This window comes from Panthera pardus, unplaced genomic scaffold, assembly GCF_024362965.1.
Source record: "Panthera pardus isolate Hobbes unplaced genomic scaffold, ASM2436296v1 HiC_scaffold_7, whole genome shotgun sequence".
Lineage (NCBI taxonomy): Eukaryota > Metazoa > Chordata > Mammalia > Carnivora > Felidae > Panthera > Panthera pardus.
Window position 1 is genome coordinate 64,725,415 of NW_026527002.1, and position 18,247 is coordinate 64,743,661.

An 18,247-nucleotide genomic window follows, 5' to 3' on the forward strand; every position below is an offset into this window, starting at 1 on the left:
GGGGCTCCACTTGATACATACCTGACTCACTGGCATTCCATGTCACCCTCTGGTGAAGAGATGAACATTCCATCCATATTCTCTTGCCCTGGTAATTGAATAGAAAACAACCAATATCAATAAAGCAAATTACTTTCCATTTTTTATAAATTAGAACATCTAAAGATGTTATAGATTAGAACATCTAAAGATGTTAAAAAACAGAAATTTGAAATCAACTGGCTTAAAATTATAAAGAATTTGATTGGAACATATATCTGAAAAGTAAGGGCACAAGGTGGCACAGTTTATTTGTACCAACTCCAGTTGTCAGTGACTCTCTTGGCTCTACCCTCTTTTGTATGTGGCTTCAATTTCAGCCAGTATCTTTCATGGTAGGAAAATTATAGAAGCTTCAAGTCTTACATCCCCAGATTGTCTAATCTCAGAGAAGAGATAACTTCTCTTAGGTCTTGTACTTATATTGTCACTGTATCCAGAGAAATATTTTGACTTAATTTTTTTAACTTAAAAAAATTTTTATTTTTGAGAGAGAGAGAGAGGACAAGCAGGGGAGGGGCAAAGAGAGAGGGAGACACAGAATCCGAAGCAGGCTCCAGGCTGTGAGCTGTCAGCCCAGAGCCTGACATGGGGCTCGAACTCACAGACCATGAGATCATGACCTGAGCCGAAGTCAGAAGCTTAACTGACTGAGCCACCCAGGTGCCCTTGAACTAATTTTCATAGGCCTGGGACAGGCTGATTCCCCCAACAGATACTTGAGGAAAGGGGGATTACAATTCAATTCCTCAGCTGGGCCAGGCTGTTTATGTCTGAGCGTTTCCCATGTTAGCTTCACAGAAGCGACAACTGGAATCGAATCTGGAGCTGGAAACCAGCCCCTACGTTTTCATAGAGCATTCCCAGGTGACAAGCACTTTCACATATACATACAACTTCCTTGAGGCAAATTTTCTATATGCAATTAAAAGCTGAAAATTTAGATACTCTAATCTCCCGTAACTATGTGGGTCTCTTCATGGAAGATTTAAAATGTTTTCCGGTTATATCAGTTTGAACAATGGACTAAAAGAGAATATGAAATGGCTTAAAAGAGGAAAGCGGAAGCAGGAAATTTATGGCCAAGACTTGGTTGTATCTCTAGCTGTCTTATCTGCACAAGTCATACAGCTTACCTTCACCATCTTAAAACAAGAAGTAAGAAACTGCACTATGGGGGCGCCTGGGTGGCTCAGTCGGTTAAGCGTCCGACTTCGGCTCAGGTGACGATCTCGCGGTCTGCGGGTTCGAGCCCCGCGTCGGGCTCTGGGCTGATGGCTCAGAGCCTGGAGCCTGCTTCAGATTCTGTGTTTCCCTCTCTCTCTGCCCCTCCCCCGTTCATGCTGTGTCTCTCTCTGTCTGAAAAATAAATAAACGTTAAAAGAAAAATTAAAAAAAAAAAAAAAAGAAACTGCACTATGAAGTCTGTAAGTTTCTAAAACTGGAGAAACACACATAACAATGTTGACTTCCTTTTTATGGGAATGTAGAGTGTGGTTGAGAAGGAAGGGAATCAGGAAATATAGGAAGGATGATGTATAAATAAGATTTTTAAATCCTTATGTACAACTTCCATTCTCCTCCTGTTTGTGAGGCCCAGGCTGGTAGGCCCCATCAGTATAGATCACCCAGCTCAGAGGTGGTTCTCAGAAAGCCTCACCCGGAGAGTTACTCCGCCTGTAGCTAAAAAATGAGAGCAAAATTGCATCCATATAGACCGCCAAGGATTAAAATACGGAGAAGGATACATCAAAATTACAAAGGTTTAGCAACTCCTCATTTCCTGCTCTCCCTAGTCTCTGGCAACACCATTCTGTTCTTTGTTTCTATGAATTTGACTGTCTTAGATACTTCATCTATGTGGACCACAGTATTTGTCTTTCAGTGACAGTCTTTTTTTTTCACCTAGCACAATGGCCTCAAGATTCATCCATATTGTCATATTATAGGATTTCTTTCTTTCCTTTTTTAAGGCTGCATGGTATTTCACTAATATATACCACTGTGCGTATAAACAACAATTCTGTATTGTATGCTTGTACACTTAAAACTCTGTTGAGAGGGCAGATATTACATTGAGCATTCTTATAAAAATTTGTTTTAAGGAAAAAAGTAACATTGTTTTAATGAGACATCATAAGCTGGATAGATGAGGAATGGTAAAGCTGAGCAAAGCTGAGTAAAGCTGAGCTTGGTCAGCTAGGCTGAGCAAATGCAGTGGCATTTTGAATGGGCATTTCAAATCCATTTAGCACCTTGGGACATGGTATTATTTTGTAAATGAGAAAAATAGAGGTGTTAGTGTAGTCAGTGCTTAATTGGAATATTTTAATAGTTTGAATCATATTTTGTTTTTAATAGCATATCTTTCAAGAGGTGTGCAGAGGAATTTTCTACTGATTTTAATAAGGAAATTCATTTATGTTGGGTTTACAATAGGCATGCCTCCCCCCAAATACAGTAAAAAGCAATAATCATCTGTATAATTTTTAGACATTACATTAGAGAAAAACATTTGTTGAGTGATATGTACCAAGTTTAATCTTTGCTAATATTTTTGCTTATGGTAGGAATACAATAGGAAAAGATAGATGTATTTTTAAAAATTTTAACAGAGGCTTTTGCCTGCACACATTAAGCCATTTTAAAAGTGTGAAACCTGGGCTGCCTGGGTGGCTCAGTCAGTTGAGCGTCTCTTGATTTCGGCTCAAGTCAAGACTCCAGGGTCTTGGGATCAAGCCCTAAGTTGGGTCCCATACTGAGCACAGAGCCTGCTTAAGATTCTTTCTCTCTCTCCCTCTGCCCCTCTCCCTTACTTACACACACACTCTCTCTAAGATAAACTTAAAAAATAAATAAAATTACTCCTACTTAAAAAAAAAGGTAAAAGTGTGAAATCTAATCAATCACTAAATATTTTGCAATCTTCCTAAAAATTACATGTTTTGCTGAATTAGGCACATTTCCCCCCAAATTTCAGTTTTTAAAATTAATTTTTAAATATTTATTTATTTATTTATTTATTTATTGTTTATTTATTTATTAATATATGAAATTTATTGTCAAATTGGTTTCCATACAACACCCAGTGCTCATCCCAAAAGATGCCCTCTTCAATGAATTTTTAAATTTTTAAATGGAGCCTTCGGAATCATACATCAAGAGAGAAACATCACATTTTGCTCAACTTGTACTATTAGTTCATGGAGTGAACATTTTAGATTTAGATATTTGGTTTCTACTTGTCTGGTTGGTAGGGAACTCATTCATTAGCTCCTTTCATGTTTTTTATCAGTTACCTGAACAGCTGAAAAATATGAGAATGGCAGATTTTCTTCTAATTGTAAGAGACTAGAATTCAATGAGATAATTCACATATGATAGCTTGGGGTTATGTGTGTTTAAATCGGTAGTTGTGGAGGATGGAAAGTTAAGTCCAGGTGGGTGAACCTCCAGGCTACTGGAGGCAAGAGGCAGTGGTAGGGAGGCAAGAGGCAGTGGTAGGGAGGCTGACCTGGCAAAGTAGTGTATCTGACACATAGGGAGGAGATGATCTCTTGTTTGAAAAATTACTTATAGTAGTTAAATATTTTATATTCAGTAAATGAGTAAAAGGTATTATTTTCATAATGAAGATTAAGGGAAAAATTTAACAAAAATGTTTGAGAATTACTAAATAGTCTGTTAAAACCACTCTAGGTTAATAGGCTCAAAAATCAAATATTATTAACAAATTTCTGGTAGTTTTTCCTCGATATCACCATAAAGACATTCCTCTGTCACTTGCCTCGGCATGGAGGGTTTATTTCTTTATTCTACATCTCTCTCCCACCATATTAGCAAGTTGCACTGGATGAAAATTGTGTTGGGCAAGAGAGTCATTAATCTCCTAGGGAGAACAAGTGCCCACCCACAGCAGAGTGGAAAAAAGTCAAATTGTGGAGTTAGAAAACTCTGGGTCAATATCACAAATCCACAATCACAATTTTATTGTGCTATCTTGGGTGAGTTACTGTCTACAAATTTTTAATTCAATATTAAAATAAGTTTGATAACCAAATCAAAGGTAATTTTTTGAGGCTCCATGAGAAAACTACTTGAAAAGAGGTATATGGAAGATCTATTTTCTTTGAAGCTTAAAAACGCATAATTATATTATCAGTAATAACAACAGTAATAGTATTATTACAGTAATAGAATAGCAATAAGAAGAGTAGTAATGATAATTATTGTTCTCCATGGTTAAAGTCACCCTTGACAATGACTGTTTGGGAATGGAAAAAATCATAAGAATAAACCAGTTAATCATGAAACTATGAAGCAAATATGCAGTCTTTATTCTTGAGGTAGCCTTCAAGCAGCAAAGTAATCCATATTCTGGTACTCTGAAGTGAAATGTTAAATATCCTCCTCAAGAATATAATCCATTTCATTAATGTAAACAGAACCAGGGAGGATTACAGTTTTTTCCTAAATCTTATTTTCTTTATTATCAAATACTTGTTTTTGTTTGTTTTGGGGGAGAGATGCATATGTATGTGTAAGAGACAAACTCAGGGCCGGTCTTTCCTTCAAGACAGAAAAAAAAAAAAAAAAAAAAAAAGAATGCTGGAAGGCTCCAGGAACCAGACTGTTATGCCTCACACATATTTAAGATCAAATTGCCCACTCTTTGAGATGTGTAATGGTGGCTCCTCCAATCGACTGTAAGATCCACAAGTACAAAGAACATGTTTGTTCTTATTTAAAAAAAAATTTTTTAACGTTTATTTATTTTTGAGACAGAGAGAGACAGAGCATGAACGGGGGAGGGGCAGAGAGAGAGGGAGACACAGAATTGGAAGCAGGCCCCAGGCTCTGAGCCATCAGCCCAGAGCCCGACGTGGGGCTCGAACTCACGGACTGTGAGATCGTGACCTGAGCTGAAGTCGGACGCTCAACCGACTGAGCCACCCAGGCACCCCAAGATCATGTTTGTTCTTGTTTCATTTTGTTGTTATTGTTTATAATCTCAGAATACCTGCTATTTGGCACAATGGCTGGTACTGGAAATTATATCTGTTGAATAAATAGATGACATAATTTCAAATGAGTGAATATCCACCGGTGAATATACCTTGAGTAAATTGATGTTGCCTTCTACATTCAGACCTGGGGCAAAACTGAGCTGCTCCTGAGCTTGCGGAAGAAAGCTCTCATTTGGGGCTAAGAAGAAGTTGAATCTGGACCCCAACTAATAGAAATGAAAAGTGGCTTTATTACTGGGAATTAGTTTGTCTTTAGCTCACAGAACCAGCAGGGGTTGGGACGGGCCTATGAGGGTGGATTTGGTCTTTATTTCTTAAGAATATTCGTTTGTAATAGCAAAGTGTTCAACTAATGAATTATTCATCTGCTTTATATATGTGTATGAAAGTAGATAACTATATAGTTATATACAGTATATCTACACATAGAGTTATAGAATTATCTATGCTTCAAGCAATAATCTTAAGATTTAAAAAAATACAATAGCCTTGAATTAGTAGCAATTAACTGAAGGTATCAGTTTTTAGGTGCTTTTCGGAGAGTCAGCTCAAAGGAGAATGACCAATTGGAGAGACGAGTGAAATACAGGAAGAAATTACAGAGTGTAAACGTGGTTTTGAGGGGAAATATCAGAAGCTGCTCCGGGAGAGGAGCCTGGAAGAATAGAGGTTTGTATTTACTAAAGTTTAAGTATGTGTGAGAGGAAAATGTCACCTTGTTTCTAAATACAGGCTGGTGAGATCTGAGGATGCATCCATGACAAACGTGGTGTTCCTAGAAAGACAGTGCCTGGCATGTAGCAGATCCTTCTATGGTGGTCATCATTGCCACTATTACTTTGTTTGTAATTATTAGTCTGATTGGTGTTATTATTTTTATGACTATTACTCTGATTCACCTTGTGTCTGGCCAGATAATACGTATAAAAGCACTTATTCAATATCCTGCACTTTTGTTGTTGTGATAGATGCTAAAGTTTGATAACACCTACAGTAAAACACGTAAATTCAGCCTTCCAGATAAGATACGTTCAGAAAAGATGTCATCAGCAAGGAAATAAAACAAATAATAAAAGAGAAGTTTATTTACTACTACATGCTAGGGAAGCTCATTCTGTTTCACCTAGTGCTCTTAAGTCATGACAAGTTCTGGAAAGATGCAGTCATGGGCTCCCAGAGAGAAGTCATCTTGTCTCCAGTTGAGGCTAAGACAAAAATCAGAAGATTTATCATAGTAGTTTTGCAGCCCACAGAACCTAAGGTTGAATGGACACTTATAGAGTGAGAAATGAGAGGCAGGATATGGATTTCAGGTCTTACTGTTTTGCCATAGAAAACAAATGTCATTTCACTTCTTCTTCTTCTGTGTGTGTGTGTGTGTGTGTGTGTGTGTGTGTGTGTGTGTCTGTCTGTGTTTTAACAGAGATATAAACAATTGTAAGGAAGCTGTTATTGCTGCGAAGGGATCCAGATAGTGAAAATTCATGGAAAAATGAGGCATCTTTTTCAAGGTCCATAAATTTCCAATTCCTTCCCCAAGAGTTGAGAACAAGTGTGGTTCTTCAATGTGCAGGGTGTCCTAATTAGGAAATGAGCTAACAATTTCCTTTTGAGTAGCCCTCTGTGTTGCTGACTATCTGAAGCAGAAATGTTCAGAGAGGCCAAATCTGTGTTCATATGCAATGTGGAATGACAACACAGGAGACAATATTTTGGCCAATAAATTCAGGCCAAACCATTTTTTGGATGAATTATGCAAAGAGAATATAAATCTTCTGTTTTCCTTATATGTCGAGCCAGCATTCCTTGAAGAGAAGTATTTTATATCTTTCTTTTAAATCATAAACTTGTCAATGGAAAGGAGGAAGGGACTCTAGTGATATAAAGCTTAATATCTTTTCTCTCAGAAGATGTAATTAAAGGCTTATTAAGTGGTTTTTCCAAAGTCTTGTTTATGCTTATTACCGTCCTAGTATAAAAGGGAAAGATGAATTGACTTTCATAAGGAATGTTTTAGGAACAGCAAAACCCAAAACTGTAAGCTTTAGTTCATGTTTCCAAATGGAAAATGTATTCTTCTCTGGTTACTGAACAGGTGCTCACCATAAATGCTTACTACAAGCTAAAGAAATTACTTATATGGAACTGGAAATGGAAAAAGTGAGCTTAAGTATAAACTTTCAACTCTGAAGTAATTAAGTGGTGGGAAAAATTTTAAAGGTAATCAAATTAGAAATTTGTATAAGCAATCTGGAGAATAGTGAGCTTCGAAATGGGAAGGGTTTACTTAAGTAGTTAGTATGTGGAAAGTACACAATTTATAAAGAGGTTAATGCAAATATCAAAAAAGGAAAAATGTGGCTTACCATAGGATAAAGAGAAAACTGAGAGTATATTATTAATTTATTTATTCACTCACCAAATATATCTTGGCACGCATCAGTACTTAAGACTGCCCGAGGTTCTAGAAAAAAAAAATAGTGTGCCAAAATGAAGGAAAATGACATTTAGAATTAACATCTGGGGGAAAATAAGCTTTCATAGACTTCCACATCTACCCAGGACCCCAACTGTGAAAACAAAATCTGATGAACACAAGAAGATGTGTTGTATAAAGGCTGTCTGCCCTTCTCTTTTAAATTGGTGAACTTCAGGATATATTTTATTTGCAGTTTTTAGGGTTTTGTGATTCTAAGGATCTCAGAAGAATGGATAAATCAAAGCTAAAATCTAGACCAGATGCAAAGGACAAGTGCTGTTTTCTCTTGGCCTAATGTATTGAAAGCATGCTATCGGGGATCTTTGACCTATTTCTGTCAATTCAGAGAACACAACTATCATAGAGGAAAACCCTCTATTATGTATCCTTCATAGCTACCCGAATATACTCCACATTACCTTATGGTTACAGGATTCTTGATCTTCTTCTACCGTTGTGTTGATTTTATTGTTACCAGATGTTTGGCCCTGTGCCTCGGGTTACCCAGGTTCACTGGCCCAACAAACAAAACAAAATTGGAATCACATTGAGTACATACATTTGGTGAAATAATGATATGTAAGAGAAATGAGAAGGATAGTGCCAAAGGGAGAAAAATTGAAGTGCTGCCTTATGAGGGCAGAAACACAAATGCCAAGAACATTTAAGAACCAAACTCAGCATTCTAAAGAAAGCTTTAATGTGTGAGCAAATTCCAGTGGCTACCAGGACAAACTATACTTTTTACGTGATTGGCAAAGCTTTGTTTTAAGGCACTGGGAGAAGAACGGACTGTGTAAGCGATGAAATGCGCATTCCCTTCACGTCCAAATACCCATCGCAGTGATATTTGTCCCAGCGCGTCTGCATGAAATTAGATTTTTAATACATTTTTATATTTATGTTAGATTGATCTTGGCAGATGGTTTTTAGTAAGTCACAACATTCAGTAAATCATACCAAACAACTTACCTTGCAGCATAGACTTCACTGTTGCTCAAATAAATGATAGCTGTGTGTTTGGTTACTCAAGAGAAGGATTTTCAGACTGTCCGTGCCAGCCCTACTGACTGCTCTTCATCTGGCCTCTTGAATTCCTACCTCCTGAAAGATGACAGGTAGGAGCCATCAATGACATATGTGGGGTCATGGAAAAGAATGTGCCACTTGGAGCCAGAATACTACAGGTAGACTAATAGCTCTGCCATTTCCAAGCCATAGGACTTTAGCCATAGGACTTCCAAGGCATAGGACCAATACCTCCTTAAGTTTCAGTTCTAGTATTTTTATCTATGAAAAGGGGATTGTAATATACTCCTTATCTAACAAGGTAGGTGTGATGACCGAGTGAGAACATGTGTGGAGAAAACTTTGTAAATGAGGAAAGAGCTCACTACTGCAAACTGTTTGCAATGTGCAAAAATAACTTTTAAATTTGAAACTTGAAATCAAGTACCTCTGACAGTGTACTATTAATATTTCAATAAGTGTTTCAGAGACATTTAAACACATCCTGCCACTTGCTTCAATTTATTTTTGATTCCATTTGATTTGAGAGAAACTTGACTACTTGTTGTTATAATGCCCATTGAATTAAATATTCAGAAAATACCAGGGGCTAAGGATAAGTGTGAAGCTGCTCCATGTTTCCACTGAGATGAAATTCTGGGAGATAACAATTTATAACAACAGCCAGAATTATGGCCTTGGACTTCCCAATTACAGAGACAATCTTCTAGAACACAGAAAGGTGTTTAATCATTTGTGTGCATGTGTGTGTGTGTGTGTGTGTGTGTGTGTGTGTGTGTGTGCGCGCGCACTTGCACTCGTGCGTGTAGCAAAAAACACATTATCTTAAATATACCATTTTAACTATTCTCAAGTATACAATTCAGTAGTGTTAAGTGTTGTCACATTGTCATGCAGATCTCTATAACTTTTTCATCTTGCAAAACTGAAACTGTATGTTTATGAAACACTGATTTTCCTTTTCCTCTCCCCACAGTCCTGTTTCTATGCTTCTGATTACTTTCGATACTTAATATGTGTGGAATCATATAGTATTTGCCCTCTCGTAGCTAGCTTATTTTGTTTAGCATAATGTCCTCAAGGTCCATCCATATGTAACATGGAACAGTATTTCCTTCTATTTTAAAGCTACATAATATACCGTTGAATGTATATTCCACATTTTCTTTATCCATCCGCCAATGAACATTTGGTTTGTTTCAATCTCTTGGCTATTGGAATAATGCAGCAGTGAACGTGGGTTGTGCAAATACCATTTTGAGATCCTGCTTTTAGTTCATTTGTTGCATCGTCTGCTAATTCTATTTTTAAAGTTTTGAGGAACCTCCATGATGCTTTTCATAAAGGCTACACCATTTCTTATTCTCACCAATAGTGCACAAGGGTTCCAATTTCTCCACAACCTTGCCAACACATGTTATTTTCTGTTCTTTTGATAGTGGCCCTCCTAATGGATGTAAGGTAATATCTCATTTTGGTTTTGATTTGCATTACTCTTATGATTAGTAATGTTGAGCATCTATTCACATGCTTGTTATCATTTGTATATCTTCTTTGGAGAATTGTCTATTTAAGCCCTTTGCCCATTTTTTAGATTGAGTTATTTAGTTTTTGTTTTTGTGGAGTTTTTGTCTGTTTGGGGTTTTTTGGGGTTTTGTTTTTGTTTTTTGCTTTTGTTTTGTTTTGTTTTTGCTATTGAGTTGTATATGTTCCTTGTATATTTTGCGATATTAATCTGTTATCAAATATAAGATTTGCAAATATTTTCTCCCATTCCATAGGTTTATAGGTTAGCTTTTCACTCTATTGATCGTTTCTTTTTAACAAAATTTTTTTAACGTTTATTTGTTTTTGAGAGACAGAGACAGAGCACGAGTAAGGGAGGGGCAGAAAGAGAGGGAGACACAGAATCTGAAGCAGGTTCTAGGCTCTGAGCTGTCAGCAGAGAGCCCAACGCAGGGCTCGAACTCACAAACTGAGAGATCATGACCTGAGCTGAAGTCGGACACCTAACCAACTGAGTCATTCAGGTGCCCTCAATTGTTTCTTTTGATGTACAGATGTTTCTAAGTTTGATATTGTTAAAATATCCATACTACCCAAAGTTACCTACAGATTCAATGCATCCATATCAAAATTTCAATGGTGTTCTTTGCAAAATTAGAAAAAAATATCCTAAAATTCATATGGAATCTCAAGGGAGCCTGAATAGCCAAAATAATCTTGAAAAAGAACAAAGTTGAAGGCCTCACACTTCCTGATTTCAAAACATCTTATACAGTAATCAAGACAGTGTGGTTTTGGCATAAAGACAGATATATAAACCAATGGAACAGAATAGCGAGTCCACAAATAAACTCTTACATATATGGCCAAATGATTTTCGACAGAGTGACAAGACTACACAATGGTGAAAGCATGATCTCTTTGACAAATGGTGTTGAGAAAACTGGATATTCACATGCAAAAGAAAGAAGTTGGACCTTCACTTTATACCATACACAAAAATTAACCCCAAATGCACTAAAACCCTAAATACAAGCCCTAAAACTATAAAAACCCTAGAAGAAAACAGAGGAAAGGTTTAGGACATCAGATTTGGCAATAATTGCTTGGATATGACACCAATAGCACAGGCAACAAAAGCAAAAACAGACAAATGGCACCATATCAAACTAATACACGTTTTAAATTCACAGAAGTACAGTGTCATGAAAATTATGGTATGAAACCTCCTAATATATCAAATAACCACAGTAGAATACACTCTAAGTTACATAGTGGCCTGTTGGCAAAGCACTGGGGGAAATGTTGGCTTTGGCTAAGTGAAGTCAGAAGGGGTGGACATGACCTGAACCCGTGTGTGATGGTGTAGAGACCCGAGACCATAAGATCCAAGTGAGGAGGTTGAAGTAATCGCATTTGGCAGGAGCACAGAAACATGTAAGTGAAAGAGATTGCAACCTGCCCTCCTTTCTAGGGGACGTCATATAGAGTTCTCATACCTTATCTCACAAATCATTACAGCCCAAAGTAAGTACACTTATCTCTGCTTAGTTCCTCTCTATCTTCATTTATGACACATAATGTAAAATCTTTATTCATTTCCACATTTCATGAGTACTTGTTATATGGGAGAGGGCTAGGACTACACTGAGATATAAATTTTATAAAATCCATATTCCCTGTTGTCTATATTTTATTATATAAAAGCCTCTTTGAGTTCTTAAATCTAGTTCACTCGTAGATTTAGTGAGTTTCTGGTATCTATCAGGCCACATGAAAGGCACTGGGAGTACAAAGACAAATAAATTGAAGCTCTTTTTATTTCTACAGAAGTAGAATCTACAGATTCTACTTACAATGTTTTATCTTTTCTCTGAGTCAGGCTCCATCCTCCGTTATATGGCTCTGTATGAGATGCAATGCTCTTCTCAGTGTCTTACAAATGGAATTTACTACAGATATTTATATGTGTTAAATTCAACAGACACCCACAGAGCAACTCTATGTGTGAGGCGTCAGTGCACACGAGACATGTGAAGGTAAAGAAGGTGTCACCTCTCCCCTTGAAATATGAAAGAATGAAATGATGGCATAGGAGTTTCTAGGGCTTGTCTTCCAAGAAACATCATTTTAAACAGCTACCTGCATGTGAAAATACGATCAGGAGAGCCAAGGATTCCAAATGAGAGATTATGGCACCTGAAAAAAGCATAGAAGTAAGAAAAAAGACCCACTGAAGAGCGTAAGAAAGATAAATTCCCACTAGTCCCGTCACCCCTACCCCAAGCCCAGGCAGCCCAATGCAGAGAGATACTCCCTTCCAGTGGGAGGAGACTGGAACGGGCACCTGACTTTACCATGGATCCCGGAGCTGGCCTGTCCCAGCACCAGGCTAACTCCTGTAGCCCGAGGTGGCTCCCTGCAGACTCCTGCAAAACCAGACTTCCGTCACCCAGTGCTTTCTGTCTCCAGTAGCATCAGGCAGCTTCTGGGACCCCAGTGATTCCCCCAAACGCACGCCCCCAGTTCACACTAGCACCTGCTGTCTCCAGTGGCCCCAGACAACTTTAACAGCCCCGATGGCTCCTATGGCACCAAGCTCCCAGTAGGCTCCTGTGAATCCAGGCTCCCCGGCAGTGACTGCCAACCGCAGTGGTCCCAGGAGGATCCTATAGCTTTCTCAGCTCCAGGCTCCCAGAAACCCTCATGAACCTAGGCCCTCAACCCATCAGGGCACCAGACACCTTTAGGAGCCCCAGGAGTCTGGTGAAGCCCCAGGCAGCTTTGTGGGGAATCAGCTTAGAAATTCTCTGAGCTGGCACCAATGGGTTAACAAGGCATGAAGAATTGGAAAGCCATAGGATGAACATACCCAAGTTTGGGTAAAACAAGATTAGGTAAATAAGATTAGATAACCAGGGCAGAGGCCCCCAGTATAGGACAAATGGGGCAAAGGTCCCCGGTATAGGACAAACAGGGGAAAGGCCCCCAGTATAGGACAAAGGTATAGGACAACAGCAGAAAGCTGCTTCCACAGGAAGGAAGGACCAAATTAGGTAAACAGGTAAATAGGGCTATAGACCTCAGCGGGGAGAAGTTGCCCAGAAGGGAGCTAATTAGCAAAAGAAAGATGCCTTGTTGACCCTAATGTAGCATGCTCTCTCCTTCTTGTCCCCTAGACCAGTTTAGGTAAACAGAGGTGGGGCCTCATGTTTGTTGTAAACAACCTTCCACCCAGCACCAGAATATTGTTTTGTATTGACCCAAACCCCTGACACGGCATATCTTCAAAACCCCCTTTTCCCCCCACGCCCACGAGTTAATGTTCACGGTTTCATTGTCTCTGTGCATGCCCATCACACTTGTAAGCCTTCTGATCCTAATAAAAATGGAGCCAGGACCCTTAGTCGGGGCTCTTGTCTCCTCCTGAACATTAGCCTCTCTCGCATTTTCAATCTTGTGTCCCACTCTCTTGCTGGACAAGAGAGAACTCCAGACCCAGAGTCTATGACACAGCTTCCATGGCACCAGTCTCCACCAGGCTTCCACAAACCCAGTTTCCTGGCCACTCAAGTGCCAGTCGGGCCCCAGGCCTACAGCAGCTTCTGTGATGCCAAGCTCCCAATAAGCCCCCACAAAACTCAAGCTCTCAGCCAGGCCCAGCAGTAAGCCAATTACCATGGATAGAAGCTTTCAATGCACCCCAGTGCCAGGCTCACCCCATGGACTTAGATGTCAGACAGGCTCCTGCAGATCCAGGCTCCCACCTGCTTCACTACCACGTGAACCCTGTGGTCACAGCCTTAAGGTTGCCTCCCACAGACACAGGTTTCCACCACCCCAGTGCTAGATCAGCCCCTGCACACACAACCTCCAGGTTGACCCCTGAGGCCTCAAGTTATAGGCCTCACTTTCATCATCTGTAACAGAAAGACAGTACAGAACATTCTTCTCTCAGATAATCTGGTTGTACAACCAGCTACTATATATAAAGATTTTTGAAGGGTGCTTGGCACTGGTAAATGTTCAATAAATGTTGGCTGTTATCATTAATCTATCCTAAACGTGAAATGTGTTTTCTTTTTTTTTTTTTTTCAAACTTAAACGCTTGCAAATGTGGGAGCATGATTTGTAAAGAAATACATTTCCACTTTGTTTTTATTGCTGTCAGAGATTTAACAGCTCACCCCATTTTCTCTATGAGAATAATAAACTCTCCTGCTCTGGAGTGTGAGATTCCTTGGCCCAAAGGCAGAGTAATAGAACTTGGTGAAGACTGAATGTGAATGCTGAAACTCATCAGGTGTTGTGAACCATACTGTCTGAGAGGAGAATGTGTGGGCCATGGATATATGCTGATTCACTTAGAGGAGACAGAACCACATTCCCTGAATGAAACAGATGCTTGACCACAAAGGAGACATTAACTCAAATCATGTGGCATAAGAACACCTGGGTATTGAACAGTTAGGTATTGGGCCTTGGAAACTTCAAAGAAAGTTGTAATGGCCAAGTGGCATGGAGAAAGTGGTTTCCATGGGAAGCATAAAACTCACACACTAATCCTGAAGTAGACTACACAACCTTTGACAACACTGTTTCTATATGACTAGAACTGATAGAAAACTGTAAACTCTTTCCCCCCAAATGTTCTACATCGCATAAACTCCAGCATTTATATGTTCTGCTGTGAATCACAGAGAGAGTTTGGATCCCCAACACATGGATGGACTCCTATTTCCTGCCAAATTTGAGAAATATTTATTTTGATAAGAATCAATAATGTGATTATTTTTTATATGAGAATCATAGAGCATAATTATACCCATTATATTTAACAACCTAAAGACCCTGGAAAAATACTCTGTCAGGCCCATGCCAATGTCATGTTATACAGCATGGCCGGCTTCACTTGGTGTGTCTGTTCTTTATTGTGATGTGATGTGTGATGGAAGAGATGAGTGGAAATGACACCAGTAACGTCAAATGTTTTGTTTTCCACAAACACCAAAAACAAAGATTCAGTAGGTTGGGACCACGTTGGGTCCAAGGTCATGCTTAATTAAAATGAAGGGAGCCCTGGAGCATGAGAAAGACCCCTGTTCAGACGACTAACTAAAAAATTAAATGGTCCCATGTGAAAAAAAAAATGACAACACTAGCAACATGTAGTCATATTGCATCAGGAAAGCTTTACCAGCCAGGCTGAGTGAGAATTCCAGAGGTGACACAGTTACCTCGTGTACTAGTGGAGGATGTGTTGCCAAAAACCAGAATGCCAGCACGTGGTTGAGTTTGAATCCCAATTCTGTCATTTACTAGCTGCACATCTTTGGGTGAAATATTTTGTCATTCAGCTTTCATTTCGTTTATAGTAAAACTTGGGATAATAATGGTCAATTGGGCAGAATTATTATAAGAGTTATATTCATGTAAGAGTTAATTCACATATGAGAGTTCCTCACTCAGTACGTGGCCCATTTTAGGAACTCAAATTAATTTGGTTTCGTTCAGTTGAAAACATGCCAATCAGAAGTAATTTTTTAAAAAATGCTGATAAAATATTTGGTTGCTCTGGTGTTTTCTAGACGTGTTGGATTGACTCTTACTTTCCAACCAGATGTTGGGTGTTATGGATTATATGTTTAAGTGTGAAAGGACATACGAGGATTATATGTCTAACTGTGAAAGGACGGCCAATAATGCACTGTCCAAATAGATACACATGCAAAGACAAAAACAACAAATTGGACCTAAAGCATTATAGAAGCTCTGAATCTTTCTTGTACCTTTTGTTATGTGTTCTAGGAATTTTAGAACTCTGTGGAGAGGCTGAAGAGCATGAGTTTGATTTTTAAAGTTGCTTGTGTAGCATGCAACTTGTTACACAGGAGCAATGAGGTCGGGCGGATGATCTGGAGGGAAGGACAAGGTGGAACTACCAAGTGCTAGTTGTGCATGTTAGACTAGTGATTTGAAAGAATAAAAAAACCTATCAGAGAGACTAGTATTTGGACGTGGGCTTCACAGAAGCCATTCAACAGCTGGGACAGAAGTACAAATAGCATCACATAAGTAAAATGTCATTTTATCTTTTCATCTCTTCTTTCTTTTTCCTGCTCCAGACTTAGAAGACCAGGGAAATGGGGTATGGAGAGTATAAAAAGGCCAGAGAAGAAATTAATCACATCCCGCTTTTCCACATCAGGTGACAAAGCTTGGGTCAGACACACACTGGAAGTAAAGGGGTTGAGGGTGGGGAGAACAAGAGGAAAAAAGAAAGGGAAAGAAATAAACTAAATAGGAGATTGAATTATAATGACTAGATCACAGTTTAATAGTAATATATTTCTTTTTTAATATATAAAATGGGGCTGTTATAATAACACAAAGTGCCCCAAATCTTATTACAGCTTCCTGATGTTCTAAACAGTGACAGGGATTAGGTCTGAAGGGCTGTGGTGAAATCTAAAACTATAGCTGATTAAACCTCACTAAGACTTGATACATCAATAAGCCCTTTACAAACATATGCCAGAAAATTTCTGAGAAAATTTCTACTATGTTCATGATTGTTGCCAAAGAACTAACATCTGCTCTCGACAACTTTGACACACAAACACTTACCTCTCTGTACTATGACATTAATTGATACAAGTGCAATGACACCTATAATATTTTTAGTAGTGAGCTGGAGCTGGCCCACATCAACTTGCAGGAACCAACTGTTAAATTTTCCGAAATGTTGTAAGCTAGTAGTTAAATTTAGTAAAAATTAGATTATGTTAGGTATAAGCTTACAATCAAATAAACTATATTAAAAATAAAGGTAGCAAACACTCAAAACTCATCACTTTCTACTTATTTTTACTACATATCACTATCATCTATACTCTTGAGTTTATTTACGAGTACTATATTTATACAGTAGAAATAGTTTATAAACACCATTATAATGCATCTCTTTCCAATTCCATGTTCATTGACATCATGTTGGTAGCTTGAAAGCAGTAAGACTATACCACAGATATCAGCAAATGCTAGAAAACAGGTTTCTTCATTTTCTGTTTTGTTTTGTTTGTTTGTTTGTTTTTTCCTGGAAAGCTAGTTTTTACATCACTCGTGATCCCTGATTGATTCTCTTTCAAGAGTTCTTTCATACCTCCACATTATTTTAGGAATTGCCTACACATTTTGTTCATTAAAAATCCTTACGTCTCTTTCCATTTCAACATACTGGATCTCAACATTCCCTCCAAGAAGTAGGTAAATATTCAGAAATTGTACTACCGTGAGGAAGTTTTGTGAACTAGCAATATTGTGCTATTCTAAAAATAGGCTTGAATGGTTCTTAAAAGAAAAAACTGACTTTTAATAAAAAAGGGATCTCTAGCCTATGAAACCTCATTGTGAAACAAAGAAAATGTTTAATGCTAAAGACTTTTGTTCATAATTCACTTGTGAAAATAGAATAGAGCATATATGTATATGTAGTATACATATATATCATTTTTATATTATTGTCAAATGACTTAAAGACAAATATAATTAGACAATCTTGAAGAATCAAGAAAATGATTATCAGAAAAAAATAAATAGCAGGCAAATATTGAATGAAATATTCAAAGTGCTAAAAAATACTATAAATCTAGAATTCTATATCCTGTATAATTATTTATATATTTATATAAATTTACATATATATTCATATATATGAATATAAATATGTATTCATAAATAGTTTCCTTCTTTTAATTTTTAATTTCATAAAGCAAAAATATATAATTTTGTCTGGTTTATTTTATACATAATGTAATATATATAAATACAAGAGCATTAAAGATCAAGGAGTTCGTGGGTTTGAGCCTGGCGCTGGGTTCTGCACTGACAGCTCAGAGCCTGAAACCTGCTTCAGATTCTGTGTCTCCCTCTCTCCCTCCATCCCTCTCTTGCTTGTGCTCTCTCTCTCTCTCAAATAAATAAACAATTTTTTTAAAAGAATGTTTAAATGCAAACAAAACTATGAAAAGGTTAGAGTGGCTATATTGATAACAAATTATATAGCCCTCAAGACTTGTCTATTTAGAGGTAAAAAGAGAACATTCATAATGAAAAAAAAGGGTCAATATACTAGGAAGATATAGCAATTATAAAGATGTGTGAACCT

The 18,247-nt window shown here is 38.0% G+C and overlaps 1 long non-coding RNA gene across 1 annotated transcript in view; it reads right to left on the reverse strand.

Moving 5' to 3' along the window:
* The window catches only part of LOC109273271 (uncharacterized), a 207,823-nt gene that overhangs the window by 106,354 nt on the left and 83,222 nt on the right, over positions 1-18,247 (reverse strand). The window contains exons 2-5 of the long non-coding RNA XR_002082958.2: positions 8,518-8,649; positions 7,965-8,058; positions 7,486-7,530; positions 22-88 (exon numbers count right to left, since the gene is read on the reverse strand). This is a non-coding gene — a long non-coding RNA (uncharacterized LOC109273271). The remainder of the gene's footprint in view (positions 1-21; positions 89-7,485; positions 7,531-7,964; positions 8,059-8,517; positions 8,650-18,247) is intronic.